This window comes from Dermacentor variabilis, chromosome 9, assembly GCF_050947875.1.
Source record: "Dermacentor variabilis isolate Ectoservices chromosome 9, ASM5094787v1, whole genome shotgun sequence".
NCBI lineage: Eukaryota > Metazoa > Arthropoda > Arachnida > Ixodida > Ixodidae > Dermacentor > Dermacentor variabilis.
In genome coordinates, this window is record NC_134576.1 from 63,534,007 (window position 1) to 63,558,853 (window position 24,847).

General features: G+C 46.8%; 2 long non-coding RNA genes across 2 annotated transcripts; both read right to left on the reverse strand.

Annotated features, from left to right (window-relative positions):
• Window positions 1-1,121: 1,121 nt before the first annotated feature.
• LOC142558033 (uncharacterized) lies at window positions 1,122-3,052 on the reverse strand. The gene is made up of 3 exons (XR_012822928.1): window positions 2,741-3,052; window positions 2,086-2,215; window positions 1,122-1,275 (listed from the first exon to the last, which is right to left on the reverse strand). It is a non-coding gene; the product is annotated as an uncharacterized LOC142558033 (long non-coding RNA).
• Window positions 3,053-16,386: 13,334 nt separating this feature from the next.
• On the reverse strand, window positions 16,387-23,455 carry LOC142558034 (uncharacterized). The gene is made up of 3 exons (XR_012822929.1): window positions 23,355-23,455; window positions 16,906-17,064; window positions 16,387-16,813 (listed from the first exon to the last, which is right to left on the reverse strand). It is a non-coding gene; the product is annotated as an uncharacterized LOC142558034 (long non-coding RNA).
• Window positions 23,456-24,847: the final 1,392 nt, after the last annotated feature.

Below are 24,847 nucleotides of genomic sequence, written 5' to 3' on the forward strand. Positions count from 1 at the left end.
CAAGAACAAATGCATCAATTCTACAGAGTAGTGAGATGCCTCAATTTTTAGCATGAAATACCTACATTTCAAATGAAACAGTTGTGACTGCTCCAAGTCACTCACGACTTGTGAAAAGCAGCATCTGTAGTCATTAATCAATTGCAATTTGCAGCAATCATCTGCTTTTACCTAGAAACCACATGCACATCCGCCACCTTGTTCGAGCAACAATTTGAGTTGGGCAAGTTGGTTTATCTTCAATGTATGCTGAAGCAGTGCAATAGGATGCTGACTGTCACCCGAACTTCATTCAAAGCAGCACCAGCCTTTTATTATCTATCGAATAACAAGAATCACCCGGATTGATAGCACGCACGGGAGAGGGGGAGGGCGGCATCACACATACAGGTATTTAGCCAAAGAAATGTCTCTTCGAATGATAGACACTTTTGCTATTGTTATGTAGTACACTTTCACAATTTTGCTCCTATGGGTCGTTGCAAATTTCAAGAACCTGGTACTACCAAAGAGTGCAGTGCATGCATGTTTCTTATTATTGGCAGCTAGATGGCTACCATACCAATTTTTAAAATTGTTATAGTGCTCTCTCGCTCTATCATAGACCATTGCCCATTCTGTCCAATGTATACATTTCTGCAGCTTCAACGAATTTCATGGACGACATCAGAAGTGCACATGGTGAATTTGGTATTGCGACTAGCAGAACATTGTGGCCGTATTCGATGTTTATATTGGAGTCTACAATTTTGAAATTTTGCACTGAGCAGAGAACACTAGGTTTATTTGATGTCTGCTGGCTTAATGTCAACTCAGTATTCGAAGGGGACATAACACTGCCAAAGTAAGGTAAGGTAAGCAGACATTGCCAACATAAGCAGATATTCTCTGCAGTGGAGAAGACAATAGCTGATAAACAGAGAGCACTAATGTGCACACAAAACTAAGTGAAACATAAAATATAGTGAATATGCATATACAACAAAAGAATGCCACAACCAAGAAAGTGATTTGCTGGAATAATTTCACATCTTGTGCAACTGATCAGATGTACGGTTTACTGATGTACTCTTTAATATGTGACAGATGGCAAAAATTGTGTGCTTAAATGTGCCTAGTGAGCAAGCTTACCTTGCAGTTGAAATATAGGCTGCCGGAATTGGGAGGTGCAGTGATGGCGACATGCTTTCCATCCACAGCTCCCAAACAGTTGGGAAACTGCCACTGGGAGGCAAAGCATTGGGCAATTTCTGTCCAGTCTGCCTCAGAGGGCACCTGAATTTATTAAAATGTTTTTCAGAAGCCATTACACAGGCAGTGCATATGATTACAGTACAGGGCTTAATACTACTAGATGGTTTTTATTGATGAAGTATATACTATGATCAACCCTGACAAGACTAATAATATTATGGTGAAGTATAGGAGTATCCACTAAGTGTACTGGTGTAGATTGTTAAAGAATAGGTTTAGTGCGCTAGGCTGTGCTAAAGAATCTTAAGTTAGGGTGACAATATTACAAATCATTTTGTACACAGAACTGCACACTGATTTAAATGAAAGAATGGCTGTTTGGCCTGGACCCCCCACCACTTAATGGTTTCAAAATAAGTGTACATGGGTGCATGTATCACAATTAACATTTCATGTGCATTACTCTACCACCCTGTGCTGAAGAACAGCTGTTTCAAACAAGCAAGATGAATACATGTCACATGCCTCCTTTATGCACTGCCATCACTGCTCAATGAAACAAGTACAAAAGTGCCCGCAGTGGTAAAAGGCAGTTACGTTATGTATGCCTGCATTTAACATGCAAAAAGGTATGTCAGCATATTGTGAAATATGTCGAACAGCATGGAATTAAAATAAGTTCATCCACACTAACACAATCATCAACAGAATGATACTTTCAGAAAGGGAACTGCAAGGACTAATGCAGTACATTCATCAAGGTAAATAGGCTAATAATAATAACATAGGCACACAAATAAGGTCCGCTGAAAGCCATCATGCATGTGTGAATGCCAAATAATGATTGGCAAATGAACTCAAAATCATTTAATGTTATTATGTGCTCCCTACCTTCATGAAGTGATCTTTTAGTCGCGCCCAAATGCTTCGACAGCATAAATGGATGCATAGCGTAGCCGTCTCTATGCCCACTCTATAAGCCAGTGCCACGTCCTTAATTTCCTGGCCAGATGCAAGGTAGCTGAAACAAAAGATGGAAGGCCAGTAAATGTATGCATGGTTATCTACAGGTTTATTAGCAATACTATTATCATTATTTGACAGTAATGATGTCAGGCATGAAGTACTCGTTACACAGATGCTCCGACAGCTTGGGAGTTCCTGTTTATTACTCATAATCTTGAATAAGATACTAAGCACATGTTTCATTGCATTAATTGCTGTTGCATAAATAGGAAGGTATAGTACACAGACATTAGTTAACCACCAATCAACAAATGCAAATCTGACAGCTTACTGAAAGATTGTAATGATTTTTGCAACACCTTGGCTTGTTGTACAGGAAATCAAGTTGTACCAGTAGGTTATTTATAGGCAGTGATAGAGCCACTCAAATTACCAGAGCAGTGCAAACTACACACGTAGCTTGGCTCTTTACCTACAGCAAAATGTACTTGTAAAACCGACTTAAACGTCATATCACCAGCTTCCAACTGATTATTCTAGTGTTCCAAATTAAATACAAATAAACTGAACTTATACCAACATTAAGGTTATTCCACGCCGTTCACCAGGTTCCAAGGGGCTCCCTCACAACATACTTGCGTTTGAGGTCCTCAACCACAAATGAAAGTAATGTGTCGAAAATTTCTGGAGTCATTCTATAGAACTTAAAAAAAATTAATGGTCCCCCTCTCTCATCCGACGCATCTGTAAGTAAAAAATATATGGTGATTAATGCAATGGTGATTAATGAAAGTTTACAAGCTATGGAAAACTGCCAGAAGTAGTTCATGCACATGCCCAATGCGAGTTGTTGACTCAAAGATGTAATGAGGACAAAGACAATGCTTGATGTTTGTTGAGGGAAGAATGGTTGGGAGAGGTTACGAAAAGATAAGTGAGGCACATACCCTGTCGCCCAGGAATGGGGTAGGTTAAATATAGGAGAAGCAAAGAAGGCAATGTAAAACATGCGCAACTAACTGTTTTGCTAGAAATGTGCTCAATTCTGGTGGTTCTGTGTTGTGAAGTTTTATTTCAAAACATATTATACTTGCAACGTACAGTGTCACAAATTAAATTTTATGCTGATCATTCATGCTTTGAATGGTAGTAAAGCAGAAATATTTGCTCAGATACTTTTTGACAATTGTTATGTAAAACTTCAAAGAAGCACCTCAATAAGCGTGAAGGCAAGTAATAAATTGATATTTTCAGTATATGCACAGAAAGTAAAAATCTGAAAAATCTGAAATGCACAAAATATGTGCCTTGCTCCTAGTTCTCCACTTTTGCAAGTTAAACCATGGGGGAAAAAAAGTCGTATTAGGTGGCGCGAATATCAGCCATAGTGAACGAAGTACATGTTTTGCGGGAAAGCTGTCTCTTTGCAGGTATGAAAAGGGGTAAGCACCTCTGGTGCAGGGAGCAGTTGCGTAGTCTCTCGAAGCAATGGTTCGCAGATTTGGGAGCTTGCACAAGCCTCCTCGTATTTGATTATTGTGTTCAATCAGCTTTTTTGTGCACAACTTGGTCTAATCATGCCCCAAGAACTAGTGCTGGAGCCTTCACATTCTTTGTACAGCAATAGTACTGCACTCTACAGTTATGTACGAGGTTGCACAGTATTGTACAGTAATAAATTAGGGCATCTGCATGGCTAATTTTCTGAAAGTAAGAAATTACACGGCTAGTGAAGCTGCCAAAGGTCGATCTGAAATGGACTCGGTGCTCTTGTGCGACGAAATACTTGACACAATGGGAAGGATTGCTCATACTAAGTTTAACATATGCTGTTGAAATGTTGATGGTTAAAAGCAGTCCTCAGGCGCAAAAATAAAATAGCACTTCATATTAGGCTAACACAATAATCAAAACAATGCACTCCTCAGCATGTACTGTTTGTTACATTGTTAAAAGTTGCGTAAACATCTGCTCCGAAAAATTAGACAGCCTGACAGAAGCTTGTGTCTATTCCCTGCTGCTGTAATTCAAAAATTATGTTGCATAGCCGATTAAAGCGCCAATTTGGTGTTGGTTGTTTGTGGGAGTGCTAGGAGCAGTAAAAGGCTAGTTTTGACGATGCCCCCTGTCGAAGTTTTTTTTTCTGACTCCTCAGTCTACTGAACGCTGTCAAATCTGATCAATAGTTAAAGCGCAGTCATCACTTCATGCGTTGCATGACATTGCTCATGGAACATTTCTAATGGCAATGTTTAACAGCGTTTTGAAAGACTGTCAATCAAGTTGATCGATTTCTCTCTAATGAAAGATATAAGATATCTCTGCCCTTGAAAAATACCTATGAGCCACCGTTATACTTCCATGTTTTATGTACAACTGTGTAGTTGCTTCGTCTTTGAAAACATAGAACACTACCCCCTTGGTCACTATTCAGTGCTACAAAAACCAGAGCAACTACTTGCACAGTTTTTAAGAATGGAGTAACCCAAATTGACAAAATCAAGTAAGTTGTTCAGCGTTAAGCCTTGTTCCAATAGGAAGCCTGTGTTTTACAAATGCTTTCGAGGCTATATTAAATGCAGAATCATTATGTTGTGATATAGTGTTTATTACACACAACGGTGGTTTGCTCACTGGCGCCACTTTGCAGGTCAACATGCACTGGTATAAGATTGAGTGCGAAGATATAGATCCACAAATATGTCCTGCGAAATAATGAGAAACCGAGCACAGAATTTTTTTTGTTTTAAAAGGCGCGTACACAAACACGCACATGCTTTTAGCGGCACTCAGTGACAGTAAATACGCAAAGTCGCGAACACGAATGCACCAATCTTGGAGAAAGCCAAAAAAAGAATTACTTAACCTACAACAAGCGGCCCATTTCCGCACTTGGCATCGCGAACAATGCGCTTCTGTACAATATACATTTGCCACTTCATATAGCTATTTCACTCGAACACTCTTGTGTCGAAAGCTGGGCCATAAACAAGATCAATTGAGCCCGACGAATCGCCCTCAAACAGTATTTACAAGTGCGCAGGAGTTGACACAACCATAGAGTCGTTGGAAGGTCTACCAATACTCGAGACACGGTATTAGCACGTTTTAGGACAATTATTACAGGAAGAAAAACAGCAAATGGGACTCACCGCCGTGTAATAAAGCCCTTATTCCTTTCGGTGCACGAACACGGGTCGCACTCGCCAGCGCCGGCGTCGTCGCTCTTGCCGTCTCAAAATAATGAGAAGCAGGAGCTTCTTTTTTAGCAGCAAAAGCTGCTGCCTTCTTTCCATGATGTGGCGTATGGCGTCTAGAAATAAAAGGCACCTACTTCCCCCTCTATCATAGAATAAAGAACCCTCGATGCTCAGCTACGCACGCCGACCGCCGACCGCTCGTAATGTTCGCGCCGATATTGCTGCCAGTTTTCTGAAGCTTAGCCTTGTGTAATTTTATTGCGAAGCAATACTACTTTAGGTCGCACTTCAGCCCGTTCCGTGGCGAGGCTGTGGTAGGCACCATTGACTTTTAGTGTGACCTCGCTGCGTGACGTCACACCACGTGACCTAGAGTGACTTCACACCAGCTGTGTAAAAACGGGGCCCCATCACACGCCGTCGCGAGGCGAGGCGGTAGCCACCAACGGCGGCCTAACTCCCGCTCCTCTAACCAGGGGCGCTACGGTCAGTATTCGCAATCGCTTAACCAAGATATATATATATATATATATATGTATATTTGGGGTTTTACGTGCCAAAACCACTTTCTCATTATGAGGCACACCGTAGTGGAGGACTCCGGAAATTTTGACCCCCTGGGGTTCTTTAACGTGCACCTAAATCTAAGCACACGGGTGTTTTCGCATTTCGCCCCCATCGAAATGCGGCCGCCGTGGCCGGGATTCGATCCCGCGACCTCGTGCTCAGCAGCCCAACACCATAGCCACTGAGCAACCACGGCGGGTGAACCAAGCTAAGCCACGGCCGTTTTTCTACACTGCCCTGAATATTTTATTTAGTGCAAAACTATGCAAAAGGCATAAATACTGCATTTGAAGAATACTTATGACAGCTCTTTTCATTGACATTACACAATTAGCTTAGGAGGTTTCCGGTAAAATAAATCTGGTCACATTGTGCGACGCTGCACTGGCGCTGGTCCGCGTTCCACTCGTGTGGCTGGACGCCCTCTCTGGCGTCGTTCATGCGACCACGCCTGGAGATGCAACGCCAAAAAACGCCGGTAGAAACGTTGAATGTGGGGCGGCCTTAATGCGGCTCTGTTTTTGAACGCCCTGCGTAATTTGACCGCTAGACATATTTGCATGGCGTTTACTTTTCAGAAATAGCAGCAACGTACTGTACCGTACCTTGAGCTTAAGCTTATCCTGTTTCCCCGCAGCCACTGTCGTATAGTGGCAGGGTTACCTTGCCTCCTCACGTTAGCACCCCACCCCTTATATGGGAACTGCCCCTTATCCTCCCTCCCCTTCTAACTCCTATTGTTCTGTTCTCTACAGTTCCACCTGCATCCCCTCTGGCCTCGCACGCTAGTAGTAAGGGAACCGCTGCAGTTTCTGCACCATGTTTCCCGCCACACCTGCATCGTATTCTGCCTTCATCCTAGCTTTCGCCAGCCAAGCCAAGCCCGTGGCAATACCGGGAATCTAATCGCATCCTTTCAGCGGCCGCGTTTTGACGATCGTTCTCCCCCCTCGGCCCTCTCCCGACTTCGTTCCCCTTATCTGTGGCCGTGCTTTATCTAGATTTTAAGAATTTCCGCCACCCGTTTCTCCTTTCCGACACGAACTGTCCTTGCAAGCCAGAATTGCTGTGACAACCAGAGCAATAGGCTGCGACCACGCGAGCTGCACGGGACGACGCTGCCACCATCGCCTATCACGGAGAAAACCAGCGGCAGGTCGGCGGAAAGGAGTGTGTGACACCCGTGCGCTAGTCGGTCGTCCTTTGACCTCGCCATGGCCAACTCGAAGTTCGGCAGCCCCCGCGAAGGCATCGTCACGGCAAGTGAGGAGGATCAGACGACTTCGGAATCGGGGGTGTGCGGCGCCTTCGCTAATCTTTCGTTGCACTCAACTGACGAGAGAAACGCTGCGTGGCTTGCGGGGCTCCGTTTCCAGGCTTCCCAGGAAAGCCGCCCGACTACCTACACCCTCGTCGATTTCGACAGTTCCTTCGTAGACAGGCGGGACATCACGTTTGTGGAGCCGCTACCAATTTCTTGGGTCTGCGCCCGATGCGGCAAGGTTCCTGCCAACGTCCTACAGCTTCCCTGCGGCCATGCAATTTGCGGCTTCTGCCGATTCTTGGAGTTCTGTGATGAGCTGCTGAGGACCAGGAACGACGCGTTCAACGTCTTACCCCGCGGCGGCGTGTGCCCTAACGACGGGCTCCCTTTCCGCTATCGCGACCTCGAGCTGCACAACAGCCTGGAGTACCTGCGGCACCTGCAGGTGTACTGCGTCCACGCGCGGCTCGGCTGCCCCTTCAGGTCCGAGCTGAGCCGTCTGGAAGGTCACTACGACGAGTGCCGCTTCAACTGCGAGACGTGCAACCTCCGCTGAAGGGACGACGTCCCGGTGAACAGCGAGCAGCAGCATTCTGTGTCCTTGCACGCTCTGTTGCAGAGTCCGCCTGAACAGACGACGCGACGAAGCGGCGCCTCCAGGCACGATTGCAGGACCTCTTCTATAGGATGCTGTCTTGTAAGCTGCTAGTGCTATACTTTTATAAAGATGTATGTTCTCTTGCACTACGCTTCCCTCGAGTGATGATTGCACGCATGTTGTGGTCGGCCGGTGATGGCCTTGAACATCCACGTGCATGAAGTGTTTTGGCATTAGAATTACTCATGCAAACCGCTGGGAAGCGTTGTCTTTTCTCGGCATCATCGGAGGAGATTCAAACAGCACGCTTATAATTCGTGGGGATTGGGACATACCAGGAGAGGCGTGTAGGTTAATTGAAGAAAACCCCAGAAGCACGCAATCTACCCTCCTGCTGGAGTCAACTACCGTCAGACTGTCGGAAATGTGATCGCTATTGCGTAAAAGGCCCTTCCTTACCAGGTATGATCATTTTGAGCTGACAAGCTCAGCGCATGCAATATGTCTTTGCCCTTTTCGTATGGGCCGCGCTCAAGGACGGAGGGAGAGGGGGGACGTATATCAGCAAGTGCGCCTACGTACAGTCTAGTGCAAAAGTCTAGAGACTAAGGGATCGGCGGATAAACTAGGCTTCTTGAAAACTAAAGGTAGCGACATTCCTCCTCGCCCGGCCTCTCCTTCTGGTCTCCTCGCTTCTAGCGCTTTCCCTCGTTGCTCGCCCTCGCAATGTGGTCGTTCGTTTCTGGGTGTGCGCGCTTCGCCCATATAGTTACTTGAGGTGAGACATTAAAAATTGTTGTTGGGTGATAGAACATGGATTTTACCGTATTGAAGGCCTGTTTATTAAGTGCTGTGCTATGAGCGATGATGAATAGTTGAGCATTTGAACCACTGTCGCAATTTCGTCATGACGCCTACATTTCTGCATGCAGGGAAACTGGTTATACACCTTTATGACAAACTGGTGCGGCTGGCTCCCAAACGCAACCATCACAGTGAACCTGTACTTCATCTGTAAATATACCGTATGCAAGCTTGAAAATTGCACATAGTAATGGTTTGCATCAATGAGCACCTTCTCCCTTTGCGCAGTTTTCATGTCAATAAGAGTCAACAAACTCGTGCACCACTTCATTCTGCCGAGGCAGCGAAGGATAGAAAGCCTAATCATAACAGTCAAATTCATTTACACTTGGTAATGAACAGCTTGTCCTCGTAAAATGAATTTGCAGCGCCTAATAAAAGCATGGACTCACAAGGCTACGCACACCCAGTAGCACAACAATAATGCGTGTAACGTTTTTAGCACGATGTATGAGAGCACACAGCCTACGCACTGCATACCTTCATACATTTGTTGACGATAGCGCAACCAGGAAACTGAACGAACACCAAGAATAGCACTCGGCCATAAGCTTACCCATGTCTGAGCTTCGCAACCCGACAGCAAAGTAACAAGCTCCGCTCGTACAAGTTTGCACCTTCAGTACCTTTAAACTCAATTCTTAAGATAAAATGTGGATGACGATAAGCTTCGCCTTTAAGAGGAACGTACTGTTCTTAGGTGAACCATAACGCGTTAAGAAATTTACAAACTGAGCAAGTTCATTGTTCCGTGTTAGTTCAATGAAGGCCAAGTGAAGTGCCGAAGCTCTCGTTGCTACAGGATAGCGATCACGCCATACAACTTCAGGCGTGTTAAAATCACCCACAAGTAGAATAGTTTCCGATGATAAGGCCGACAGTGATCGTGCACGCCTGTGAAATGGTTCTATGCTTGTTGAAGATGGCGGCCTATAAAACGATCCCACCACAAGGCTGTTACCACCAGAAACCAATATTCTGCACCAAATAAATAATAACGAAACATAACGGTATAACGGTACACTTCTGATTCTGTCATGTTAGGGTTTCGGCGCGAAATTCAAATACTGGTACTTCGACCTTCATTTTCTGATCTAAGAAGGACTGCCGCTAGGGGGCCAATGGAGGCGCATGTGCTTCGTTTGGGCTCCGTGTTCGAGCACTAGCTGCGAAGGAAAACACCAGGATACGACAACGCCGATACACGGACAAGAAGCGTGAGTGTATAAGGCACCTTTCAAGACCTCTTTTATGCAAATCGGAGCTCGGGCGACCGAGCTCCGACTGTCTCAGGCCAGCGTCGCCCCGGCGCCTTAACTTACCCGAACGCCAGGCCTAGCGCGGCGCGAACGCCTCGGCGACAGTCATGGAGTACGCCATAGTTGGGACTAACGCCTCTCCAGTCGAATTTGATCCGACCGATTGGAAAACGATTGTTTCCTATCGTAATAAGAACCCCAAAGCTGAGTCATTAACAGCTCAGAAGCCAAATAAGCAGACCGAGAAGGCGCAGGCGCAACCTCTCCCTCCACGGCATCCCAAGAAACGGCTTCCCCTACTCCCGGAGGAGGACTATAAAATCATCTACAGACCAACGGGTGGCGTTGATTTCACGCGCTACACCGAGAAGTCCATCAGGCACGCGATCGCAACAGCGAGTGGCATCACCGCGACTGAGGCTGATAAAGACCAATCTAGAACAAATTCTGCAAAAAATGTGTTCACCATATCGACGCCGGTGCAGGCAAACGCACTACGCTACGTCACAGTCAAGCAAATCAATATAGAAGGCAAAGACGTCATCATGACGTCGTACATTGCCCCTCCAGACAGGGCCCTGCAAGGCATCATCTATCGGGCTTACGATGGCGAAACTCAAAAAGAAATGATGTCAGAATTCCACAAAAGAAACCCTGAAATCGTAAAAGCACGAACCGTGGGAAGAACATCAAAGTCCCTTCTGCTCCACTTCGACGCGGACGAACTACCAAGTAGCATCGTTTACTTCGGAGTCCTGTACCCAGTCTACCCCTTCATTCCGAAAGTAGAGGCGTGCACGAACTGCAGAAGAGTCGGACACAGAAGAGACGTATGTCCGGAGCCACCGCAACAACGGTGCCCGTACTGCGGCAACCAGCACCTAAAGGAAGAAATCTGCGACCCAGTTTGCATTGTCTGCGGAGGAGTGCACCGCACAGGCGACAACAGTCGCAAGAAACGATTTCAACGACCCCAAACGAAAACATCGGAGCACCAGTCAAGATCCAAATCCCGGACCTGCGACGACGCAACATCCACCAAAAGGAAGGATCGCTCGAGCTCCTTCCCGTCCTTGGACAGCGGACGCAGCAGCAGCCGCAGCGGAGGTGGCAACAGCACCAGCAGCCGGACTCAGAGTCCCGGACCGAAACAGGTGAGCTGGGCGGGAGTGGCCTCTCACGGAAAGGGGACGGAGCTGCAGTCATTACAGTCTAAACTCGATCAGGCACTCCACCACTTGCAAATTCTCACGGACTGAATCAAACACTTGGAACAAGAAAACAGTAAACTAAAAGCCCCCACAAATTCTAAGGACACTCTTCCACAACCACTCCCAATGCCGGAGGTCACAGAAATGGAAACTACTGTAGCCGCATCAGTCGAAACACCAGTAAGCGTAGTAAGCAAGGAAGAAACACCTCGCAAAAAACGAGCAATAACTGACGTAAGAAATCCCTCACTCGAAGATAGAGTCCCAAAACTCAAACAAAAAGTGGCAGAGCACAGCCAGAAACTCGATAACCTAACACAAAGAGTTAACAATCTAACACAAAGCCTTGAACAACACATACAGGATGTAAATAACAAGTTCGGAGTGCTCGACACCGTTTTATAGGAAATTTTACGTCGGCTTCCCCCGTCAACTCAAGGGGCGCCAATCGATCAATCCCAGCAAAATGGCCAATCCTAAAACCATAACAATTTGGCAGTAGAACTGCAGGTCTATGTGCAATGAAAAAGCACATCTGCAGTTACACATTCAATGGCAATCCGAAAAACCTGACGTAATTGCGATCCAGGAACCCAGAATGTCTCGACTAAAACTGCCAGGGTATCGGGCAGTTCTGCCATGTCACATCGCAGAACAGCCATTAACCACTACGATGGTACATAGAAATCTTCCGTGGTTAACCACGAGATTGAAGACGTAGAGCTCGTTTGTATATTACTCGAAATTTTACCTAGCAAAAGAAACTGCTCTTCTCTGTTCATACTTAACGCATACAGCCACCCCAGGGCACAGGCTGGACCAGCGAAAGCCGCTATACTCAAAGCCCTACAAATCGCAGGCCAGAACCCAATCCTAATTGTGGGCGACTTCAACGCTCAACACGTGCAATGGGGACACGCAACAATATCCAGGAAAGGCACGGCCCTAATGGATTTTATCCAGCAAAGAGGGCTAACCCAATACACGGACCCCATGCAACCTACCAGGATAGGCAACAGCGTGAACAGGGACAGGTGCCCGGACCTCACGATAGGCAAAAATCTCCCAGACTTAAGCTGGAGCAACACCAGACAAAATCTGGGAAGTGACCATTATATCATGACGTCTAAAATCGTCATTGGCAATCTCAAACCCCAACCTAGAAAAAACAGAATCGCCGACTGGGACAAATTTAGGACGATCCGTGACCACAATCAGGAACCGATCGCAGACCTATAACAGTGTACACAAACCCTCCTATCAGATGTGGGAAAGGCCTCTAAAGACGTAGTACATGACCTAGGCGTAAATACGATTGACAGCCGCCTCACACACATGTGGGAGGCAAGGCAAAGCCTAGAAAAAAGATGGCTTAAGCAAAAATAGAAGAAAAAGCTTAGAAACAGGATAGTCACACTCACGGAAGCAATTCAACACCACTCCGCAGAACTCGCAAGACAGCAGTGGAACCATATCTGCGAAAATGTAAATGGCAATCTTGGCACGAGAGAGACGTGGAATCGTTTGCGGCATCTCCTTGATCCGGAATCGAACAAAGCTACGACTCAAAAGGAAATCACAAAAATTTTAAACATAGACCCAGGCACGGATCAAGATATTATAAACACGCTACAGCAGAAATACTTCTGCACAACTCGAGAGACGAAGTCCCTACCCGATTATAAAGGACAACCTAACCCCATCCTGGACGCTGACATAACAATGGCGGAAATAAGAGCAGCCCTCCTTAAGATACGCACGACATCCGCTCCGGGAGAGGACTGCATTAACAATAAGACACTCAGAAACCTAGACGACGCTTCCATCATAGCCCTCAGGGACTTTGCGAACGGGTGTTGGAGAGAAGGAAAACTCCCAGCGTCTTGGAAACATGCCATCGTTAAATTCATCCCAAAACCGGGCAAAAGCTCGCGCTCGAAAACCTCAGACCTATTTCGCTTACTTCTTGCATAGGAAAACTGATAGAGCACGTCATACTAGACAGGCTGCAGTCCCACATGCACAAAGAGAATTTATATCCAAAAACGATGGTCGGCTTTAGACCACATTTATCAACACAGGATACGATGCTCAGACTAGCAAACGAGGTCCTTTCTCAGGAGCAAGAAAGGAGCACAAGGGCAATCCTAGCTCTAGATTTAACCAAAGAATTTGATAACGTCAAACACAAAGCAATCCTAGATTCTCTTTCACCGTTGAATGTAGGCGAAAGAACGTTTAACTACATCAAAGACTTCCTCTCTGATAGAACGGCTAAAATTCAAATTGGCACAATCAAATCCGACACCTTCACTTTAGGAGACAGAGGAACGCCGCAAGGATCGGTCCTCTCCCCCTTCTTATTCAATATAACCCTCATCAAAATGGCACACGAACTCGCCAAAATCCCTGACCTAGAACACTCCTTGTACGCGGACGATATCACCCTTTGGACAACCAAGGGGAGTATCGGCACGATACAAGATTCGCTACAACAAGGGGCAGATGTAGTAGTAGAGGAGGCACTAGCCGCGGGACTTGCGTGTTCCCCCCAAAAATCTGAACTCCTCATCCTCCACCCAAAGCGTCAAAGAAAAAATAAAGCGCCTGAGATCAAAATTTACGCGGAAGGGGCAGCCGTCCCAGAAGTGGAAACCCTAAGAATCTTGGGAATGCTGATACAGTCTAACCAAAAAAACGACACACTAATTGAGAAGCTGAGAAACACCGTCAACCAAATCTCCTTCCTCATCAGACGCATCGCGAATAGGCGAGGAGGAGTTAAAGAAGCCGAGACCAGAAAACTAATTCAGGCTTTCGTTCTTAGCAGAGTCATCTACTCTACACCATACGTCACCATCACAGTCAGAGAAAGGAACGACGTGGATTCTCTAATTCGACAATCCTACAAAATTGCGCTCAACCTCCCTCGTCATACCCCAAATGAAAAACTACTACAGTTAGGAATTCATAACACCTTAGCGGAAATGATGGAAGCACACCTCACCGCACAATACGAAAGACTATCAGGAACTGAAACGGGACGTTTCATCCTAAAGAAGGCAGGCATACAATATGAAGGAATCCGTGCACACACCTTGCCGATTCCAAGACACGTGCACGAACACTTAATAGTCCATCCTCTGCCCAAAAACATGCGTCCACAGTACGACACAAACAGACGAAAGGCTAGGGCACAAAAACTTCACGAAAGATTTTCAGTTGAGAAAGATACGGCGCATGTGGACGTGGCAGAACATGCGGACAGAGACGCCTTTTCCCTGGCAGTTGTCGATCATCGAGGTTCTCCCCTCGCATCAGCGACAATCGATAAAACAAAATTTCCAGAGGAGGCCGAAGAAGCTGCCATAGCTTTAGCTATTACCTCCACCACTGCCAAATACATCATCAGCGACTCTAAAACCGGAATTCGAAATTTTTGCAAAGGAAGGGCCCACTCAGCAGCCATCAAAATATTACGAAAAATCTCCAATACCCGCCAGATCACATTGATCTGGGTCCCCGCCCATTCAGGCCATCCTGGAAATGAGGCGGCGCACCAATTTGCCCGAGGATTCGTAGTTAACCGGGAGGTGCGTTACCCCGAGCTCAGGTCGGCCAAGGAGCGAATGACGACCTACAAAGAAATTACTGCCCACTTTAAGAAAGAAAGACAAATCTTCCGAGAACCAAATAGATCTCTAAGTAAAACACAACAAGTCAGTTGGTGACAGCTCCAAACAGACACTTCCTTTAATCCGTACATATACTCCATATGGTTCCCAGAGCAGTTCAGCCCCGTCTGTTCTCTCTGTGGGCACCATAAGGCAGACACACCACACATCCTATATTCATGTAATCAAGACAAGCCGTCGAACAGTCTGCAGCTCTCTACCTAATTGCAATGGGAGGCCGCGCTGCTCAGCTCGGACCCGGAGGTTCAACTCCGAGTCACGGAGCGGGCCGAAGAGGTCGCCGAACGACATCGTCGGTCGGCCACCTGGCGTCCGGCCTAGAAGAGGAGCCCACTGCGGGGAGGGGAACGTCACCCCAACCCCCGCCTAAGACCTCTTCTATAATAAAGTTTATCTCCTCCTCCTCCTCCTCTCATCTAATAATATTATTTTGCAATGACCGCCTGCAGGGTTCTCGAACAATGCTTTATTAGTCTAAACTGATTTATTGTTTCGCTTTAGTGTCCCTTTAACGTTTCCGCCGCCGTGCACTGTGCACGTGGTGCTAGTTACCAAGCTAGCTGTATAAAAACTCGCCGCGGGAGAAAATGCCAAGCAGTTCCTCGCATCCAATAACCAAAGCGGCATTGCAACCTCCATTGGCAAATCCTTCCTGGGAGATGTTGATTTAGAAACTTGCGAGAATGGTCACACATGAGAGACTCTTGTGCGACATGTAGGGCGTGCTGCAACGAACGTCGCCTTGGATAACTTATGTAGTTTGCAAAGTGATATGATTGAAAGCACTGCGCGAAAGAAGGCTGCAGTCAGAAAGATGAAAACACTAAGGAAGGAATGAATTCGATTGGTTTTAGTTCTGTATCCCAATAAGATCATTTGTACAGACGCATTTCTGACTCCCGTTTAGTATCATATCTTAAAGTCAACAAGCAGCCTCAGATATTCGCGCTGCATGCCTTGAAGCTGCAGAAAACTATTTTGTACTTTTTGTACTCAAGTGCGCTGATAAGGGTCGTCCAATAACTTCCTAATGCAAAGCCTGTCAAAAAAATAAAAAAAACACGCCAGGCGGCGACCGAAAGGAGCGGCCGCTCTTCGGACGGGCAACTAGCGTGACGTAACGCGCTCTGTAGGAGGGGCTTAGTCCGGTGGTCTGCATTTTCTGCATATCCCCCTCTCTTCCGTTCTGTCTAAATGTGAAATTTCTGTCTAAATGTGAAAGTATCTGCCCAGCGGCTGATTTAGACCCCCCTGGCCTCCTTGAAGCCCTTGGGTTCTGCGAGAGCAGGGAGAAAGTGAAGATGTCCACAGTAGAGATTGGTAAGCTGCGATTGGAATATTGGTGCGAAAAAGCAGGGAAACTACACACAATGGAGGCGTGCAAAAACTAATTTCACCGTAGGGGTTGAGAAAGTTTGGTTGTGGGAATCCATCTTGGGTTTTTTTTCCTTTCCTTCTTTTTTTCTTCTTTAACATAGGTAGGACACTAGGCAATACGATAAGAAGAGCTTGGTGGGGCAACCCATCGCCCCGTACCAAAGGGGACGCTCATAGCATCCATCCACCCATTCATCTTCTTAGGCTTCTCCTCGTTGAAAAGGAGGAGCGATCTCCAAAACTCCCCAATGTTAACTATAATACTCTTTCGTCGAAGCGGCCTGATACGAAGCGAAAGCCGTGTGCACAGTCATTTGGTACGAACGAAATGAGTTTTACAACAGCAACGTCAAATTCAATTCGAAGCGGGTAGCCGGGGCCACCGCCATGTTTTACGTAAACCACGCCGAGACAGTAACGCTAAGTCATGAGAAAAAGCGTGCTTATGCTATAGACGATGGGTCGTTAGGCGTTTTGCGCAAGCGCAGTGACGACCTGCTATATTATAGCGTACACAACAATATAGCGCGTGCTAAACTGAAACTATCTAATAACTGTCTTATAAATGCACCAATGAGGTCGGCGTGTTTCTTCTAACGTCTTTTGAGCCGGGGAAATCTAGAAGGAGAGAGAAAAAATAGAGTTCTTTCATTTTTTAGGGGGGAAATAGCATAGAAGTGAAAGGCAAGCAGGATGCAACAAGTACGAACCTAGAACAGGTTGGGAAGCGTTGATTCAGTCAACCAGGCGGTCGACAGTTTGGCTTGGTGTTCTACGGACGCTTTTCCCAGGCCTCGTGCTGTGGGTTATTGGTCAAGAATCGGTGGTTTCATCACATCTGAGAGTTGGGCGAGTTGGTGGGGTTTCATCTTAACGAAAAGTGCGCGAAAAAGATGTAGTCGAGAAAAGAGAAACTACAAACACAAGCGCTACTCGCAAATAACAGTTTAAAAAAAAGAAACAGAATAAGTTGAAAACTATGCTGAAAGGAGAAGAAACACCCTCTTAAGAGTGCACGAAGTGGTTTATTTGTTTTTAGTTTTGTTTAGTATCTTCCTCTTATAATCTGGTTGATGTGATAGTGAGTTCCTAATGTCTCTTTCTTCTCCCAGCTAACGGTCTTTCCTCTGCACGGCTTCCCTTCGCACTAGCGATACCTCTATAGAGGCTTTCTTGCGCAGTTGCATTCACAGCGTTCCAGTTGCCCTAGTTCCGGCCAATGGGGATTTCATCCGCCTGAAGAATCTAAAGACAGTTCAAGAAGAGCTGCGGAAAACCACTCCGCACTTTCAGTGCATAACCCATGTCCGACAATTTTCCAGAGGGGGCATTCTATGTTATTCAGCAGATCAGACCTGTGTCTCCGACCTTCTAAATTGGGGAGTGTTCGCAAATCATCCGGTAAAGCCTTTAATTCCTGCTCATCTAGCTCGCTTCAAGGGGCTAGTTCGGGGAGTTGACGCGAGTCTGTGTACTGCCGAGGTGCTGCAGATGTTTTCCACGGCAGGTGCCATATGCGTCTACCGATGTTCACGAGCGTCTGAGATTCAAGGAAACCCCACGGAGTCGGTCATTGTCACTTTCGCAGGCAGAGTTATTTCCTTAGAGGTCAAGGCGTACTCCCCGCCCACTGCAATGCGTTCAGTGTAGGCGATGTGGCCGTAGCATTAAGGGATGTAGACCACAGCTTCGGTGCCGCTTTTGCTTAAAAGGCCACGACGCGAAGACGTGTCCCTCTCTGAACGAGCGCTGCTGCCTGTGCGAAGTGTCCCACCCAGCGGACTGTTCGAAATGCCCTGCGAGACACCAAGAGCTTCAAATTCTACAAGTTACAGAATGGAAGCGATGTTCGCGTCGTGAGGCTCGGGCTATTGTACTAGAGCAGTCATGCGGGTACGATGAAGCTGTTGTACGTCACTCAAAAGCTATGGATGCATCTCTTGGTGATGTTATAGCAGCTACTGTGGAGAAAGCTATGGCAAAAGCCCTTGATTGACTTTTTTTGAACCTTTCTGAGACCATTGGGCAAGTTTCCATTGCTCAGATGTCACAAACTTTCACAGGTTGCTGGGCGACCAAGTGTTCTTTCTGAGATTACAGCTTCTCATGAAAATACAAATAAAAAAGGCCTCGCGCCGTATAGTGCTGGCGACACAGAACCTTCCGCATCGCAGTCGAATGCCAGGGTCCCGTTGAGAAAATATTGAGAACATGGATCTGGATGCTCGAACGTGCAAACGTCGCGCTTCTCCGTAATCTCCTAGAACTACTATCCTTCATAAACTAAAGACTAAAAACAGTCAAAATGACAACCTATCAAAGGATGACTTCCTACAAGATATTATTTTACAGACGGTAGTTAATACTGCCGGAATATCGTCAAGATAGGGACCTTAACAGTGCTGCAGTATGGAACTGTCACTCCTCTTTTGCTGCAGCCACTGATTTGTGACATCTTTGTGAAGCATTTATTCCTGATTTGATTATTTTGCAAGAAACATGGTTATCTACAGAAAAGAGATTACGTTTATAGAGTTATCGCAGTTTTCGTCTACATCGCCCTACTCGTAGAGGGGGTTTAGCATTTTTCATCTTATCGAAAATTTGGCACAGAGTTAACATTAGTCACCAGTCATTCTCTGCAGAAAGTTAGGCGCTAGCATTGGACGTGATGCTGCCTCGTTGGGCCCCATTTTCAAAAGAAAATGTGTATTTTCCTACAGGAGTCATTAATACAGGTTATCTTGATTCCGCGGTTGCATCATGTAGAAAGAATAAAATCGCAGCTGGTGATTTCAAGTCTCACCATGTATCATGGGGCTATCGGCCCGATTCTTGTGGCAAACTAGTGTAGATTGGATTTCAAGAAATGACCTTGATTTTGTGAATGCAAGAACCCCAAATTAAGTATCCGGTAAATCGCGTTGGGCGCTAGACCCGACTTTTTCCAGTTCGCTTTATGTCATCTAAAGCAAAGATAAAAAGAATATTCTAATTGTCTGCACAGGATTTGCGTTACTTTATAAATTTTTTTCATTTCAGAATGCATGGATTTATCCAGATTGGAAAGTTGCCAAAGTAATTCCGCTACTTAAAAAGCAGGGCGATGTGTACACAATCTATAACATTAGACCTATTTCTCTGACGTCAAATCTCGTAAAGTTAAACGAGAGTGCATTGTATGGTCATATCGACAGGTGGATGTGTGACAACCAAATATTAAGTGACTCTCAAGTAGGATTCAGGCCTGGGTGTGCCCATGTTGACTTGGAGAGTCGAATTAAACTCGCTCGCCTCAACAACCAGTACGCCACCTTAGTGACATTACACATTGCGGAGGCGTATGAGAGTGTCGAGCACACCATCTGGATCGACAGACTTGAAAATGCGGATCTCCCACAGTATATAATTGCATGTATTCGTAATTTCCTAAGCGGATGTACATTTTAGTGCTATAAAAACGGTTAAATTCAAATTGCTTATGAAGACGCGGACAAGCGCCTTTGTAAGTGCTAGTCCGCGTCTTTCGTGTCTTCTTTGTGTGTATGTGTATTTTTTGCGCTGTATTTGCAATTTAGAATGTTAGACGGTCTAGCTCAACGGCCCTGGAGTATATTTCTTTATAGAGCGTCGTAGGCTCGACGTGCAGAGAAAATAACTTCTAGAATGTCCCCTGCGCCAACTTGGATTGTGCATTACGCTCCCTGTGACACTGTCTATGGGGCGTCGGCACTAGGACACTGCAACGGGAACACATTTGACGCCATATTTAATTTTTAAGTGATACGCAGAGACGGCCATGGTAATTTCATTGTTTTGCTTTCCTCAATATGAACACAAAAATATTAACTTCCAATTTTAAAGCAATACAGCCTGAAAATTGATAATAACAATTAGTGTTCATTTAATATCATTTCTAAATCACAAAATTCTATTTCAGTGTTCTTCCCTGCTTACTTACTGCTTGTCGATTCATGGCCGATCCCCCGTAGTGAGTTGATCCATATCCGTGCGCACCAAACCAAACCAAATCTAGGTGTTGCTGGTATGAGCAATTTCTTCTTTCCCCCCTGTTGAAATTATGCAGATCCACGCATTGTGGGAATCGATGTAGGCGAAACTTTCCGGGCCGGATGCTTTGATTGATGATAATTAGCGCTGATGCTTACGTCTAAAGCTTAATTTCTTCAACGTTTAGGCTAACACGAGAGTGGTGAGTTGATATTAAACATTACCTTGCACGCTCCGCTGCTGTTTGTCGGCGTAGTACACAGATAACACACCGAGAGGTGTTTGCTTGAGGCGTTATTGTGCGCCATATTTTATAACTTTTGAGAGGGTTGAGGGTTGTCATGTTTTCACATGGCACATCGTATTGTGGCAGAAGTGTTAAACTTAGATTATGGGGCTTTACATTCCAAACGAACACATGGATTACGAGGCAAGCCGGAGTGCCACCACTCCGGATTAATTTTGACGCCATTATGTTCTTTAACGTGTCCCAAATTATAAGTGAACGTGCGTTTTCTATTTCGCCCGCGTCGAAGTGCCGTTGCCGACTGGGATCAAATCCACAACCTGAAGCAATGCCATAGCCGCAAAGCTAACGCGACGGTCGCAGAAGTGTTGAGCGGTCGACTGCTTCCGTAGGTCTCCTGGTCCTTGCGGTGCGCTTTAAGCAATGCGGCTCTGTTTTTGAACGCCCTGCGTAATTTGTCCGCCAGACATATTTGCACGGCGTTTACTTTTCAGAAATAGCAGCAACGAACTGCACCGTACCTTGAGCTTAAGCGTATCCTGTTTTCCCCCAGTCGCTGTCTTATAGTAGTAGGGTGTCCTTGCCTTCTCACGTTAGCACCCCACCTGTTATATGGGAACTGCCCCTTTTCCTCCCTCCCCTTCTTCTCCTATTGTTCTCTTCTCTACAGTTCCACCTGCGTCCGCTCTGGCCTCGCACGTTAGTAGTAAGGGAAGCGCTGCAGTTTCTGCACCATGTTTCCCGCCACACCTGCATCGTATTCTGCCTTGATCCTTGTTTTCGCCAGCCAAGCCAACCCCGTGGCAATACCGGGAATCCAATCGCCTCCTTTCCGCGGCCGCGTTTTGACGGTCGTTCTCCCCCTTCGGCCCTCTCCCGATTTCGTTCCCCTTATCTGTGGCCGTGCTTTATCTAGATTTTAAGAATTTCCGCCACCCGTTTCTCCTTTCCGACACGAACTGTCCTTGCAAGCCAGAATCGCTGCGACAACCAGAGCAATAGGCAGCGACCACGCGAGCTGCACGGGACGACGCTGCCACCATTGCCTATCACGGAGAAAACCAGCGGCAGGTCGGCGGAAAGGAGTGTGTGACATCCGTGCGCTAGTCGGTCGTCCTTTGACCTCGCCATGGCCAACTCGAAGTTCGGCAGCCCCCGCGAACGCGTCGTCACCGCAAGTGAGGAAGATCAGACGACTTCGGAGTCGGCGGTGTGCGGCGCCTTCGCTAATCTTTCGATGCACTCAAATGACGAAAGAAACGCTGCTCGGCTTGCGGGGCTCCGTTTCCAGGCTTCCCAGGAAAGCCGCCCGACTACCTACACCCTTGCCGGTTTCGACAGTTCCTTGGTAGACAGGCGGGACATCACGTTTGTGGAGCCGCTACCGATTTCTATGGTCTGCGCCCGCTGCGGCAGGGTTCCTGCCAAGGTCCTGGAGCTTCCCTGCGGCCACGCAATGTGCGGCTTGTGCCGATGCGCGGATTTGTTTGCTGAGCTCCTGAGGACCAGGAACGACGCGTTCAGCGGTTTACCCCGCGGCGGCGTGTGCCCTCACGACGGGCTCCCTTTCCGCGATCGCGACCTCGAGCTGCACAACAACAGCCTGGAGTACCTGAGGCACCTGCAGGTGTACTGCGTCCACGCGCGGCTCGGCTGCCCCTTCAGGTCCGAGCTGAGCCGTCTGGAAGGTCACTACGACGAATGCCGCTTCAACTGCGAGACGTGCAACCTCCGCTGAAGGGACGACGTCCCTGTGAACAGCGAGCAGCAGCATTCTGTGTCCTTGCACGCTCTGATGCAGAGTCCGCCAGAACAGAAGACGCGACGAAGCGGCGCCTCCAGGCACGATTGCTGGACCTCTTCTATAGGATGCTGTCTTGTAAGCTGCTAGTGCTATACTTTTATAAAGATGTATGTTCTCTTGCAATACGCTTCCTTCGAGTGATGATTGCACGCATGTTGTGGTCGGCCGCTGATGGCCTTGAATATCCACGTGCATGAAGTGTTTTATGGCATTGGAATTCAGTGTGCAAACAGCTGGGAAGCGTTTTCTTTTCACGGCGTCGTCGGAGTAGATTGAAACAGCGCGCTTATAGTTCGTGGGAATTGGGACATACCAGGAGAGGCGTGAAGGTTAATTGAAGAAAACCCCAGATGCACGCAATCTGCCCTCCTGGTGAAGTCTTCAACCGCCGTCTCAATGTCGGAAATGTGATCGCTATTTGATAAAAGGCCAAAGTATGATCGTTTTGAGCTGACAAGCTCAGTGCATGCAATATGTCTGCTCAGAATTACCTCGCTACGTGCCGCGGAAAGAGCTTAAATTTCCGACTAAACTAGGTGCCGTGCTTAAAGACGGAGGGAGGGGGAGGGGAGACGTATGTCAGCAGGTGCGCCTATGTACAGTCAAGTGTAAATATGACTAAAGGTAGCGACATTCCTTCTCGCCCGGCCTCTCCTTCTCCTGATCTCCTCGCATCTGCGCTTTCCCTCGTTGCTCGCCCTCACAGTTTGGACGTTCGTTCCTGGGTGCACGGGCTTCGCCCATAGAATTACTGAAAGTGAGACGTTAAAATTGTTGTTGGGGGATAGCACATGGATTTTTAACGGCTTGCTTATTAAAGGAGTACTGACACAAAATTTCGAAGTCGCGTTAACGTGTGAGATCGAATTATGTGCGAACACACACATCGTCTGCAAAATATAAATGGTGAATATAGATTGGAACATATTTAAAATCAATTTGCATAAGGGGTCCGAGTTCGTGTGCGCCGCTGCACGCTTAGAATGGGACCCGCTGCAGAGCAGCCAGATTTGCTCGTTTAATTTCGAGCGTGCCTGGTGTAAACGAAACCGGCCGAGCTTAGAGCAGTCCGATGATCTTCCACCAAGAGTACGTACCCCGAAGCCTGATGCTGTCCCGACTTTTGCCTCGCCTTGTGTCCTGGTCCGGAATATGCTTCATTCGCAAAGCGCCCTCGACGAATGCCTCGTACTATTTGTACCGGTGCGTACGCATATTGACAGCTGTCGCTAGCCGCACTTTCCGTGTCGTTGCTTTGTAGTGGATCCATTCAAATGGGGTTCGCCACGCCTTGTTCGGCGGTGACTGTCGCAAGCAGGAAATAGTCGCCCCTGTACGACGAAAACAAGAACGGCGATTATGGTGAGGACATTGTAAAACACGTGCAGGAGTAGCAGACGAATTAGCAACACGAAGCTCGCGCGTCGACAAGCGCGTTGCCGGGTGCACATCCCAGTTTTTGGCGATCACGTGTCCAGCTGTGTTTACATTCCTCTTTGGCCCATCTCATTGCTCTCTCAAACCGAAACTTGGACTGGTCGCTACAAACAAGACTCCAAATAATTGCCTTTCGCGCTATGAAGTCAATGCAGTTTCGTGCGGTCGCGGGATCGAATCCCGGCCACGGCGGCCGCATTTCGATGGGGCGAAATGCGAAGACACCCGTGTACTTAGATTTAGGGGCACGTTAAAGAACCCCAGGTGGTGGAAATTTCCGGAGTCCTCCACTACGGCGTGCCTCATAATCAGAAAGTGGTTTTGGCGCGTAGAACCCCCCGGCTTTCTTTTTAATGGTGTTTCGTGCGGTGATAATTGGGTCATTAGCTACTTAATTCAGCAGAAAAAACAAAGATAGAAAAATTTTGTCGGTACTGCTTTCAGTGCTGTGCTAGGAGCGACGATGATTGGTTGATCATCTGAACTATTCTGGTCATTTCGTCATGGCACTGGCATCTCTGCATGCAGGGAAACTGGTCCTACGCCTTTATGACAAACTTGTGCCGCTGGCTCTCAAGCGCAACCATAACCGTGAACCTGTACTTCATCTGTAAACAAAGCGTATGCAAGCTTGAAAATTGCGCGTAGTAATGGTTTGCATCAATGAGCGCCTTCCCCCTTTGCGCAGTTTTCAAGTCAATATTAGTAAAAAAAACTCGTGCACCACTTCATTCTGCCGAGGCAGCGAAGGATAGAAAGCCTACTCATAACAGTCAAATTCATTTACTCTTGGTAATGAACAGCTTGTTCTCGTAAAATAGATTTGCAGCGCCTAATAAAAGCATGGATTCACAAGGCTACGCACACCCAGTAGCACAACAATAATGCGTGTAACGTTTTGAGCACGATGTATGAGAGCACACAGCCTACGCACTCCATAACTTCATACATTTGTTGACGATAGCGCAACCATTAAACTGAACGAACACCAAGAATAGTACTCGGCCATAAGCTTACCCATGTATGAGCTTCGTAACCCGACAACAAAGAAACAAGCTCCGCTCGTACAAGTTTGCACTTTCAGTACCTTTAAACTCAATTCTTAAGATAAAATTTGGATGACGATTAAGCTTCGGCTTTAAGAGGAACGTAC